We start from the raw sequence: 12,172 nt of genomic DNA, 5'->3' as shown, positions 1-12,172 counted from the left end.
TCTCAAAGTTGTGGAAGTCTCACTCCACATCCCAGTGGCAGCCATATTGCCTGCTACATCATTTACAGATGATACACTGGGACAGTCGCCATTGAGAAGATGGTGTGCAACCTGCTATGGGAGACGAACAACAGACGTTTTCGGATTTTTCCGACACCCCTTCTGACACGGAAGCTCTTTTCAAAGAAGAGAACATCTCACAATCAAGTGAAGTGGACCGGGGCATTATTACTCTATCGTTTCGAGCCGTATTTAGATGATATGCGGATCCTTCTAACTAACAAAAGACCCCCCGACAGACAGACGAGAAACCCGATGAAATATTCAAACTTAGAGGCCTATAATTGTTCGATTTCCTTACTCTTTTACAAGTCTTGTGTGTGTAGCGTACTCAGGAGGACCCATGCCAGGCATAGTAAGTAAGTCAGAGGTGCCCAGACACCGGTAGCCGGTCGGGGGAGGGAGCTCCGTTCTCTTCCCCGCCAGTGGTGTGACAACACGGGCCAGACAGCCTCCTGGCTCAACCCACCTCCGCATCAGGTGAAACGGCAGCTAACTGTGGCGACCGGTGCTATTACGTGGCTCTTTTGTTATGTTCTGAAAGGATTACGTCCTTGGACGCCCAGGGAGCTTTTTATTCATCCTGCTGCTAACGAACAACTAAATGGACACTACCGATATGACGTGGATCCTTTGTTACATTCTGAGAGGATTACGTCGTCAGACGCAGACGGAGCTTTTTATTATGGCTGCTTTCTGAGAAGTTGTTCGAGTTTGGTGACTATATGTCTAGTTAGCTCGTGTTACAGGCTAATAAACTGTCTTTGTACTTCTATTTTATTGTTTTGTGTTGTATTGTGTGTGTGATTGAATTGTCTTAAACGCATGCCTTGTTATATTTTGTCAGTTTGTCCAAGGGGATTTATTCTAAATTCACGCGTAACATATGCTATAAACTGTGAGACAACTTAGTCCCCCACAACTATTATTTCTTTTTTTATAGCTCTATACACTCCTACCTGCCATTTAGAACCCACAAAGCTCTCGTCTTTGCACCCGCACAATTCATTTTTCTCGAAGAACCGGGGAGTTTTGGAAAAGTGTTAAGAGTGATTCCATCTGACTGTTGGAGCAAAATCCAGCAATACGATGAGCCGACATTTTGGCTAACACGGAAAAAATGAGTAATTTTTCGCTCGTACAATAGGTATAAACCAAAATAAATAAATGTAAATCAATACTCAAGCCTGCTACTGTAAAAAAGGTCCCTTCCCGGTTCTTCTCCAGCACAAATCATGACGTGTGATGAAAAAACAGATGGGTCCATTCCGGCTGCCTTTTTTTTTTTAATTACAAATGTACTAAAAATCATGTTTTACGTGTCAGTAGCACTTTAAAGGTCTACCAACACGTATGGCATGATTACTAGTATGTTTTTAATTTTTTAAAAAAAGGTAGCCGGAATGGACCAATCCATTTTTTCACCACACATCATGATGTTGTTGTATGTGGATTTTTGTAAATCCCGCCATGAAAAGCCTCTCGAGGTTTTTGCTTTGGAGAAGAAGCAGGAAGTGACGTATTTCCAGACACCCACACTGGCGGGACATGTGTTTATACCAGTTTTACCGATGGGAAAGTAGCTGTTTTTTCCTGCGTGTTAGCCAAAATGCCATTTTGTTGTATTGATGGATATTGCTCGAACACTTGGGAGGATGGATTCACTCTTCACACGCTCGTCGTGAAGAATTGATTACACAGGTGCAAAGGACGAGATCTTCGTGGGTTCCAAATGACAGGTAGGTGTGTATAGAGCTATTTAAAAAAAAATAATAGCTGGGGGGCGGGGGCAAAAAAACAAATCATTGTATATTATAATAGCAGGGTGGTTAATACAACCACCAGATCCTTTTATGTCTTTTGAATTCCATCAGATCTGTTTTTTTTTAAATCACATCCTTTTACAGTACAATTGTTGCTTTAGATGGATGGTACTTTATGAAAATGTATTAAAAGTGTCTTTTCACCATTAAGATCTTAGACCTGAGGCTCATTTCTTTAAGGGATGACACGTGATGTTTAAGACTTTAATAGAAGTGAAGTCCAAAGTTTGCCAATCTTGTGAAATATTTGATCTGCATTCATGTGTCTAAAGAACAGGACATGACAAAAGGAGATGCGGTGTTTGTGAGCAGTTGCATTGGAGCCACATGTGTTAAACAGCTAAGCACTTTAGCTGCTCGAGCGGGGAAAGATGTTAGTGAACCAAAAAGGCTTCTCATACAAGCAACTCAAAGCTGAGAGGTTAAAGGCCGCGGAGGGCGGAAATGGAAGCCATTTGTTTGGTTGTCATGGCTCAACAGGTGAGCAGGCTTCTCAAAACATCTGGAGAAAAAAATAGCAGACTCAATACCAGGAATGTCCACTCACTCACTCACCACGTACACGTCACAACAAGCCCTGTTTTCAGCAGTTCACATGGCACTGTTTGTTTAGTAGCTTTGTGAAGGGGAGCTTGCCCAGTAAAAATGCGACAGCAGTGAGGAAAAGCCACCGCCGATGAACAGCTCAATGTTTGTTTTTATCTGTGTGTTCCAAGGTCTACAGTTTCCGCCTCCCTAGTTTCTTACCGAGTTGCACCTGTGGAGCAATGGCCCACGACTGTTGCCGTTGTTTTGGCTTTGGGCCAAAACAGACTTAAACCTGTTGCTGCACACGTTTCTCCTCTATCCATCTTGTTGTATGAATAGTATGTGGTCAGTGAAGTTTTATTTCTACAGACACTGCACATTTCATTCAGATAATTTGACTGACCTTATTCAGTTAACTATTTTAAAGGTCCCATGAAATCAATATTTTTTTTTCTCTTGCATTATGCACAACATCCAAATGGTCAAAATGAGTTTGACAACTATGCGGCATGTTGACTGAATGCAAAAGGAAATGAATGGTATAAGGCTTGCAAAACGTATGGATTTAAAATTCCCGCTACTGTAATGTAGATCGGTCAATTAATAATCAAATAGCTGCCCACGTGATAGTCGATACCCAGCCACTCAACTCAGCTGTATGGCAACTCGGCAGTCTCAGGTGCTGCCGAGCCATACAAATAAAGCATATAAAATATAGATATCTTGTGGTTTACAATAATACTTGACTCTAGTTCTGATTTAAAATATACCTTTGAATGAAAGTTACAGAGGTTTATAATTAATGCTTCAATAGATAAAAAGCTCATCTTATTCTCATAGAAATGGTATCCTACTTGAGTGCAGACTTCACGCAAAGAGATACATGTAAGTGCTCGCTGAAAATGTGTTGAAAAAAGCCGTCAAATGCCAAAAACAACAAGGTAAACCTTGACAAATCTTGAAAGAAATGAATAGACTCAATAATTGCCTCATAAGCTAGTTATGTATTCATATTCACTCTTTCATCCAAACATTTGCACTCCCCTATGGGCAAATTAGTAGTCTTCAAACATCCTACCAGGCATGTTTTGGGGATATGGGTGGAAACTGGAGTACCCGGGGAAAACCCACACAGGCACAGGGAGAACATGCAAACTTCACAGAACCCGGGTCAGGATTTGAACCTCGGTCTTCAAAACTGTGTAGCCAGCGTTCTACAGCTGCTCCACCGTGCCCCCTCTGTCAGCATGCATTGCAAAATAAAATTGTGCAAGCAATAATTCAGTTTTACACCAAGAAAGCTGGGGATACGATTGTGAATTTTAAAAAGAAAAATGAAATAAACTTGGATGTGGGCTTTCAAATTTACATTTAGTTTATGTTTGTCTTGGCTTGGTAACAATGTATTTTTTGTGTAGTTAAAAGAACAAAAGTTTAACATTTTCATTGTAAGTTTGCAAAAACTTAAATAAAATTGTTCTTAAAAATGTTTTGATGGGAATGGAAATGCTGTAATCAAATTATTTTAATAAGCCATTTAACTTCAGTGGATGACACATCTGATGTTGCTCACAGTGGTCAAAGGGACTGCTCAGAGCCTTAGTGTGTTTGCTCAGACATAAAAAGTTGGAGGGAACATTGCTTGGAGGGACCCGGGTTCAAATTTGGCCATGCCTGTGAGGAGTTTGCATGTTCTCCTCGTGCCTGTGTGGGTTTCCTACATGTACTCTTGTACATTCCTGTTCATATAAGTGTGTGTCAAAATACGACAAACGTCCCATTCGTGAGTCATGACATTATAAGACGTTGCAACTCAAACGTAACATAAATTACGAACAATGGTTCCCCTAACCAGGGGTTCGTGAAGCCCTATTTGTCTGTGGTGTTATTGCAAAAGGTCCATGAAAATATCTTTTTAACCAGATCCTCAGATCAGTTTTAGAAATAAAATTATTTTACTTGAATGTTGGGAGCACGGTGGAGCAGCTGTAGAACGTTGGCCACACAGTTCTGAGAACTGGGGTTCAAATCCCAGCCCTGTCTTTGTGGAGTTTGCATGTTACTCTGGTACCTGCGTGGGTTTTCTCCGGCCACTCCAGTTTCCTCCCACATCCCAAAAACATGCAATATTAATTGGACACTCTAAATTGCACCAGGGTGTGATTCTGAGTGTGGCTTAATGGAGCGTGTACCCTGCCTCCTTCCTGTTGACTGCTGGGATAGGTGTCACGAAACATCGGAACGGGGATAGGACCCAAATGCAGGACTCGGGACGATGCAAGGTAGTTCAAGGAGAAACCTTTATTATATGCCGAGGTCGGGGATCGAGCAGGCAGGCCGGTGCAGCAGCGGTAGTTGGGACGTCGGGCGAAGAGAGCAGGTGAGCGGACAGGCAGGAGTCGGTACACAGGATAACGATCCAGGGAGGCAAAAGTATCAAAGGAGTCAGGCTTACAAGGTTGGTCGGCGAACGGGCGAAGGTCGGTACACACAGGTTGTCGATCAGGGATACGACAGTGCTGGAACGGTACATGAAGCTCAACGATCCGGCGGGCACCAGTCGTCATCGGGGTGATATAAATACACAGACTAATCAGCCCGCATGAGACGCAGGTGTGCGCCTCAATCAGCGCACCCGCGCGGGCACCCACGCGGGCACCCGCACAGCTCGTGCGGGCACCCGCACAGCTCGTGCTGGAGCGGCAGGATCATGACAATAGGCTCCAGCGCTCCCGCAACCCTTGTAAGGATAAGCGGCAAAAGAAAATGGATGAATGGAATAAAAAATGGAAAAAAAATACGGCACACATTTTCCTTAATTTTTTTTAAATGTAACCCTTGCGTTAAATGACGGAACATATTGGCAGCAAAATAAAAAAAATCCACACGAATGAAGTCATTAAGTCTAACAACTAAATTTCTGGAGATCTGGAGGGATTTACATATGGAACAAAATGTTGAAAAAATGTAGGCGTCAGTCTGATTATGCAGGTAACTTGTCTTATTTGCATTGTTTTGCTTTTTTTGCCATCTTCTGGATCTTCACCTCCAGCAATCACACAAACGTTCGCACTTAATGGACCTTTCCGACTGGAGATCTTCAGATCCACCCCCGTGGCTATAGTTGCCATCTCCCACTATCTTCCAAAATGCCGACTGAACAGAACAGGTTTGAAGTGGATTCTCTATCGCATATTCCAGATAATACTGGGGTATGTTTTTTGCCAAATGCGTCGGACTTGTCGAAGAGATTTCTACAGAGGTCTCAACTATTTCACACAAAGATATATACATGGAATTAAGATTTTGGACAGAGCAGAACGCAATGTCAGAGTTACAGCGAAATGTTGGCGATGGATGCAAAAAAGTTTGACGCCTCACAAACTTCATATTGAAATCCAACAGGATAAAATTGTGGAATCGTCCGCATGTAAAGCAGGGTGAGTACTTTTTACTTGGAAAGATCACGAGTAATAACAATGTAATCTTTATAAGTGAGTGAGTGTATTCATTTAACTTGGCTTGTAATGGAACCCAGTGCTCTTTCTTAAAGGTTCGATGTGATTTAAATAGCCAAATAAACATTTCTCTTGCATGACATCGCACATTTACATATCACTAACCCGACTCTTCGGCATAAAACATTACACACTTCATTCAGCAAGTCAGTGAAATGCTAACAAAGTAATATTTGGTTCATTGTCACTCGGTGGTGAGGTTTGTCCTGTTTGTTTGTTGTTTGTTTGTTTGTTTTTTGTCTGCTCATTTCCCGTTTTGTTTTGAATGACTAACCTTACTCTCGTTTCAGATCACTTGCTATTCCTGATTGTCTCAACCTGTGCCCCTTTACCCTCCTTTGCTTATTCTGTGTCTCCCTTGTCTAGTTCCAGAGCGCCTTTGTCCATTGGTCATGTCTTCAGCCCCTGATCATAACCATTATTGCAATATAGCTTTGAACCTCAAAATGAGTAATTTTTAGTTTGTAATTTACTTGGCTTAGTTGGTTCCTTTGGTCACACAACTTTTGGTTTAATGCCTTTGAAGTTAGCATTTATGTATTTTGACTCTTCTTTTTCCCTCCTGAGGTGATTTCTTTTTCAGTTTTTTATGCAAGGATAGATCCTAAGGAGAGCCTGGTCCTCCTTTTGGATTTCTAGAATACTTTCAAATCCAATTGTTTTGTCAGCTTGTTAAAGGTTATCGGTGTGTATAATAAAACCTGCACTCTTGAAGTAATCTGCATGTGAGTCCTGTGGGTAGTCCTAGCCTGACATCAAGCAAACAGGTTGAGGGTGTGAGGGTTGTCCAAACAATTTATCTGTGGTGCACATCAAATGTTTCTGCTTTGACAACGTACTGCATTGCATTTCCACATTCCAGTCCATTCGTAACCTTGTGTGTCATTCTGATTGTTTAAAAGTCAGGTCCTGAAAGAAGGATAAACCAAGACATTGGGTTGACGCAGTTAACTGATTCTGATTCTTAAAATATGCATTATTATTTTATACATGGATTCATTCTATGAGTTCATTCATCACTTCATTAAATGTCTGTATAAATTGTCTACTTGATGTAGTCTGCAATCAGGAAATCCACAGTGTTTACTGTGCAGGATAATCTTCATGAGGCGAATTAGATTTATGACAAAGTTGGCAATGTCACATTGAGACCTGTTTGATGCCTCTCATTACTGTTACCATGATGTGAGTTTTCATTTCACGCTGTGGCGAGATGACAAAATGGAAACAATATTACCATAACGGTGGCAATGAATGGATGCATGAGAATGATTGACAGCTCCCTTTTGACCAATCAATTAGCGTCATTTTCTGAAGCCGCTAACCTTTACCCACAAACAATGAGAGCGCATGGTTACTTTAAGCCTCTGAATTGCGAGGGTATAGTCCTGCTTATATCCGATTCTGAAATATGGTGGTTCGATGTGGCTGGGGAATGTGTAATGGAGACGACCCCTATCCAGAGAGATTACTGGGAGGATAGCTAGTGCGCTTTCCCAACCCAAATCATAATTTAGATAAATGCAAATGGTGGATTAAGGCTGGTGGCCGACGTCACGACCAACTGAACGTATCGAATATAAATCAGCATAAAGCCATCTGTTCCAAGGTAAGCTATTCAAATAGTTGGTGTAACACCTATAGAGGAAGAAGGAAGCGCTACCTGAGCCGGGCGAAACTCAAAGCTTTCAGCCGCATCTTGGCTCTGCTCTCAAGAATCCTAATCCATAATTAAACACATCACGTGAATACAAATATTTTGGGGCTACATTTACATGTATATTACGTACGTTCAGACCGATAGCAGAGATGCATACTGCCATAATTTATTTAAATTAATGATCCACTATGAACGTGGATATCATTTCGAATCGACATGTTTATGTAGAGTAAAAATGCAAACTTACCCTGATTTGCATGAACAACAGCCATCAGAAATGTTATCGCATTTGATGTCCAACATTAGTTTATGAGGTGGTTGATTCTTTCGCATGGACGTATGGCCAACACATTGCAGAAACTTTAACTGCCGTTCCCTCTTGACATCATGAATATATCCCTGTTGAAAGTAATTCAGGCCTTTCTGTACGCTCTTTGTCGATATTTCTGATACCATGAGCAGAAAGGAAACAGAAATACTATGGGGAATCGCTCATAATATGCTTCGGCCGCACTGCGTCCGCCATTTTGATCGGTAGTTTGGGGTGGGGATCGGTAGCTAACCCTGTCCTCAAATCCCCACGACAACTGTCCCCACTGCTTGTGAGTTGGGTGCACTAGCCTAGTATGGTAATGGGCAATCACTCTAACTCATAAGTTAGTGCGGTTCTTAAAATAGGTTTATTTCGCAGTTTTTAGCTGAAATTCTCTAATAGGTCACTTGCACAACTTCCGAGCAAGTGCATTGCGGGTAAGAATTTTTTGTGTGTCGGACATTTTGGGAGGTTGTAAACAGTTCTTAAAGTTTGTCTACATACCAGCATCGCGTTCATTGTATCTGCGCTTTCTATGGCGTTTTCCAAGTATTTCGAGGATCTGTCGGCTGATCTGAAACCCTACTACAGGCAGAAAATCAGTTTATGTGAGGATCTGGACCCATATAGTCTATCGAAGGGTGATTTTGCAACTGAAAAATGTTGTGAGTGGAATATCCCGACATTGTGAACTACTTGGTGCTTACAACCAACAGCCTTACTAACCAACAGATGAAGGCCTACAAGTCCTTGGAGGCTTACAATTACTTTGTAAGCGGGTGGATTCAGAGTGTCCTCTGCAAAACGTTGTCTGAAGAAAAGGTTTTAATTGTTGCCCGAGTAAGTAATTTGTAATCACCCGGGACAGAGTGCGTAACTCACTGTTGTTGTTGTTGTTTCTGCTTCGCCATTAAGGCCTTTTCAGGTCCGACAAATCGGACCGATTTGGTAAAAAGATCCATGACAAATAAATATGACACCATCTTTTAAATTTATTTGAAGGAGCATTAAGTAATGTGAAAATAATTAAATTGTTCAAGGTGTAAATTACTAAGCACTAACAAATTATAGCGTGAATGTCTGAATGTAGCCCTAATAGTAATACTAGCCCTAATACAACAGTAGCGGCTTTCTATTTGTTCACATTTGCCTTACTCAAATGTCAGCATATAGAAAGTCGCTACTGTTGTATTAGTGCTAGCGTGAATGATGCCCTGGTAGGTGGTAGGTGCTATATGCATACTCGTGTTGTTTTTAATATATATACGGTATATTTCCTTCTTAAAAATAATTTGACGTTTACAGACAGCAAACGCACAACACACATTCATATGTTTGTATCCTAAACTGTAGATGAAAAGCCTGTCACTGGCGGCTGATTTCGATCGGCGGCCGAGTTGGATGTACATGTACATGTAGACCGATCAAACACCGTTAGTAGCAAACAACACATACATGTAAAAATAGGGGTAGGAGGATATGGTCAAAGTGCAATACTAGGCTTAAACTTACCACTTATGAAGTGATCACTGCACACACGACTTGAAACTGTGGGACGAGTGAGATCTGCACGCGAGATATTACTGAGCCACTTCGCTTGCCGTTTGCTTGACATTTCTCCTGTTTGGGGTCCTTGGTGCGTAATTATTATCGGAAATCGGAAAAACCGTCTGTTCCCTTCTTTGCTGGACTTGTTAAAGCAGCCAATAACACAACACGTGTGCACCATCGTCTCAGAAGTCAAAAAGCATCTTATGTAATCTAATGTAACCAGTGAAATGAGACCTCCCAATATGGCGGCCAAAAAAAATTCAAAACGGATGTGACGTCACCTGGAAGTCACCTATACACCAACTGCCCCCTCAAGACTGACCAAAGCAATACCCCTCACTGAAGTGCTTCCCTGATTTCAGGTTTTTTTCATATCACACACAAAGGCTTCAAATCATCAAACTAATTTTAGTATCACTCAGAGACAACCCAAGGAAATCCTAGATTCCATTTTCAAATGAAAATTCAGTTTGTTAAGGTACACACAAAAAAAATTTCCAAACCTTTTATGACCCTCTGTGAAAAAGTAATTAGGCCCTGAACCTAATAACGCATTGTGCCATCCTTGGCAGCAATAACTGAAATCAAGCATTTGCAATAATCAATCATCTCTCCTTCCAAGTGGCCAGACTTCAGAACACAGCGTCACACTTTAATCTTGAGGTTAATTTCCTACCATGCTCACAATTTAATCATCTTTGGTGTGTTTGACTTGGAGCTTCCACACAGGTGTCTAGACGCTAATTATCTTTGTCAACACAAGTCTGACATTTCTGGCATAGACACATGCAGCACAATCATCGGATTAATGTATGATTTGAAATATCCTCAAAGATGTTTTGAGATATTATTTTGTTTCAATACTTTTTTTATCATGTATTTGACAAGTTAAATGGTGATAATTTTGCATGCAATTTAGGCCGTTTTGGGATATTTGCTTTAATAATTTGAAATAATTAGTCCTTTGAGGCACAGAGTAGTTACTGAATAGCTAAATGAATGTGTATGAAGAAATGTGCATACATCAATACGTTATGAATCAGAATGCAAGAGTATTCAACAAGATTGTGTTCAGATACACAATATGTCACCAACGCTACCTAGTAGTTTTCAAATTTATCCGTATGCTATTTATTGTGCAACGTCTGCTATCCCACTTATACTTGAAAAACTCGTGTAAATCATAAGTGAAGAAACAGCAAATGTATGATGCATAAATGCATTATTTTCTGCTTTGGTCTGGACCAGAGAACCAATTATGTTTTCCTAATATGTTTCTGTGTGCCTTGTTCTCACATCATTTTTTTTTAACCAGATCTCTGTCATTTCTGCAGCTGGCCCCTATGACCCAAGTTGCCGAGAAAACAAAATTGTAGGCATGACTGCGGGTGGACTGCAAGGACAGAAGTGAAAGAAGAATAAAAGAATTCTCCAGCTAAACAATGTGCCGGGTCAGGAAGAATAATAGGAACAATTCTATGCATCTCTTTGTCAAAAGTTCAATTTACTTGATTTGTTATGATAAATGACAATCCATTGTCTGCGTGGGACTTAAAAAAAATGACACAAATGGGAGCGCTGTAGTTCAATCCAAAATTATCATCAACTTTAGATTTTATAAAAACAAAACTTTATAAAAAGACGGAACAAAAGAGCTGAAATAAATTCTGAAATTTAGTACTTTGTCATGCCCCAGATATTACTGATGAGCTTGCAGTTTAAAAAAAAAGCACACCAAAATTGAATGAAGCCACATTGGAGAGGAAGAAGTACATCCTGTCAGTAGCTGTCATGACCTAATGACAGCTGTCTCTATGGTAATGTGTACAACTCGGCCTCCAAATCACAAAGTTGAATTGAACAATTACATACAATGTTTATGATTAGAGCAAGTCATGATTGAAAATCACCCAGAAAATCCACATTCATGAGATCTGTAACTTTTGCCAAAGGCTACCAGATATAGGATATTGAAAACATTATCAAGTCTTGTGTACGAATGCAACTCCATGGGGGCACAAACCAGTGCAATCTGTAGGCCGGTCCCAAGCCTGGAGAAATGCAGACGGTTGCGTCAGGAAGGGCATCCGGCGTAAAAACTGTGCCAAACAAATATGAGCATTCATCTAAAGAATCCCATACCAGTTCGGTCGTGGCCCTGGTTGTCATGATCCTGCCGCTCCAGCCCGGGCTGTGCGGGTGTCCACGCGGTTGCGCTGATTGGGAGGCGCAAACCTGCACCTCATGCGGGCTGATTATCCTGTGTATTTATATGACCCCGATGACGACTGGTCAGCGCCAGATCGATGAGCTTCATGTCCCGTTGGAGTACTCCCGTGTCCCTGATCGACAACCCGTGTGTACCGACCTTCGCCTGTTCTCCGACCAACCCCATAAGCCTGAGTCCTTTAATACTTCTGCCTGCTTTGATCGTTCTCCTGTGTACCGACTCCTGCCTGCCCGCTCACCTGCTCTCTTCGCCCGACGTCCCAACTACCGCTGCTGTACCTGACTGCCTGCTCGATCCCCGACCACGAAATAATAAACGTTTCTCCCCGAACTACCTTGCATCGTCCGAGTCCTGCATTTGGTGTCACGTCCCATCGGAACGAGAGTAGGACCCAAATGCAGGACTCGGACGATGCAAGGTAGTTCAAGGAGAAAAGTTCATTATATGCCGATTATATTATATTTTGTGCAGTCTGTCACGTCCCATCGG

General features: G+C 41.5%; 1 long non-coding RNA gene across 2 annotated transcripts in view; it reads left to right on the top strand.

Annotated features, from left to right (window-relative positions):
- The window catches only part of LOC133508091 (uncharacterized), a 52,040-nt gene extending 40,416 nt beyond the window's left edge, over positions 1-11,624 (top strand). For both annotated transcript variants that reach the window (XR_009796978.1, XR_009796979.1), the window contains exon 4: positions 10,788-11,624. This is a non-coding gene — a long non-coding RNA (uncharacterized LOC133508091). The remainder of the gene's footprint in view (positions 1-10,787) is intronic.
- The last annotated feature ends 548 nt before the right edge of the window (positions 11,625-12,172 follow it).

Source organism: Syngnathoides biaculeatus, chromosome 10 (genome assembly GCF_019802595.1).
Source record: "Syngnathoides biaculeatus isolate LvHL_M chromosome 10, ASM1980259v1, whole genome shotgun sequence".
NCBI classification, from domain to species: Eukaryota; Metazoa; Chordata; class Actinopteri; order Syngnathiformes; family Syngnathidae; genus Syngnathoides; species Syngnathoides biaculeatus.
This window is presented reverse-complemented; position numbering and strand designations above follow the sequence as displayed.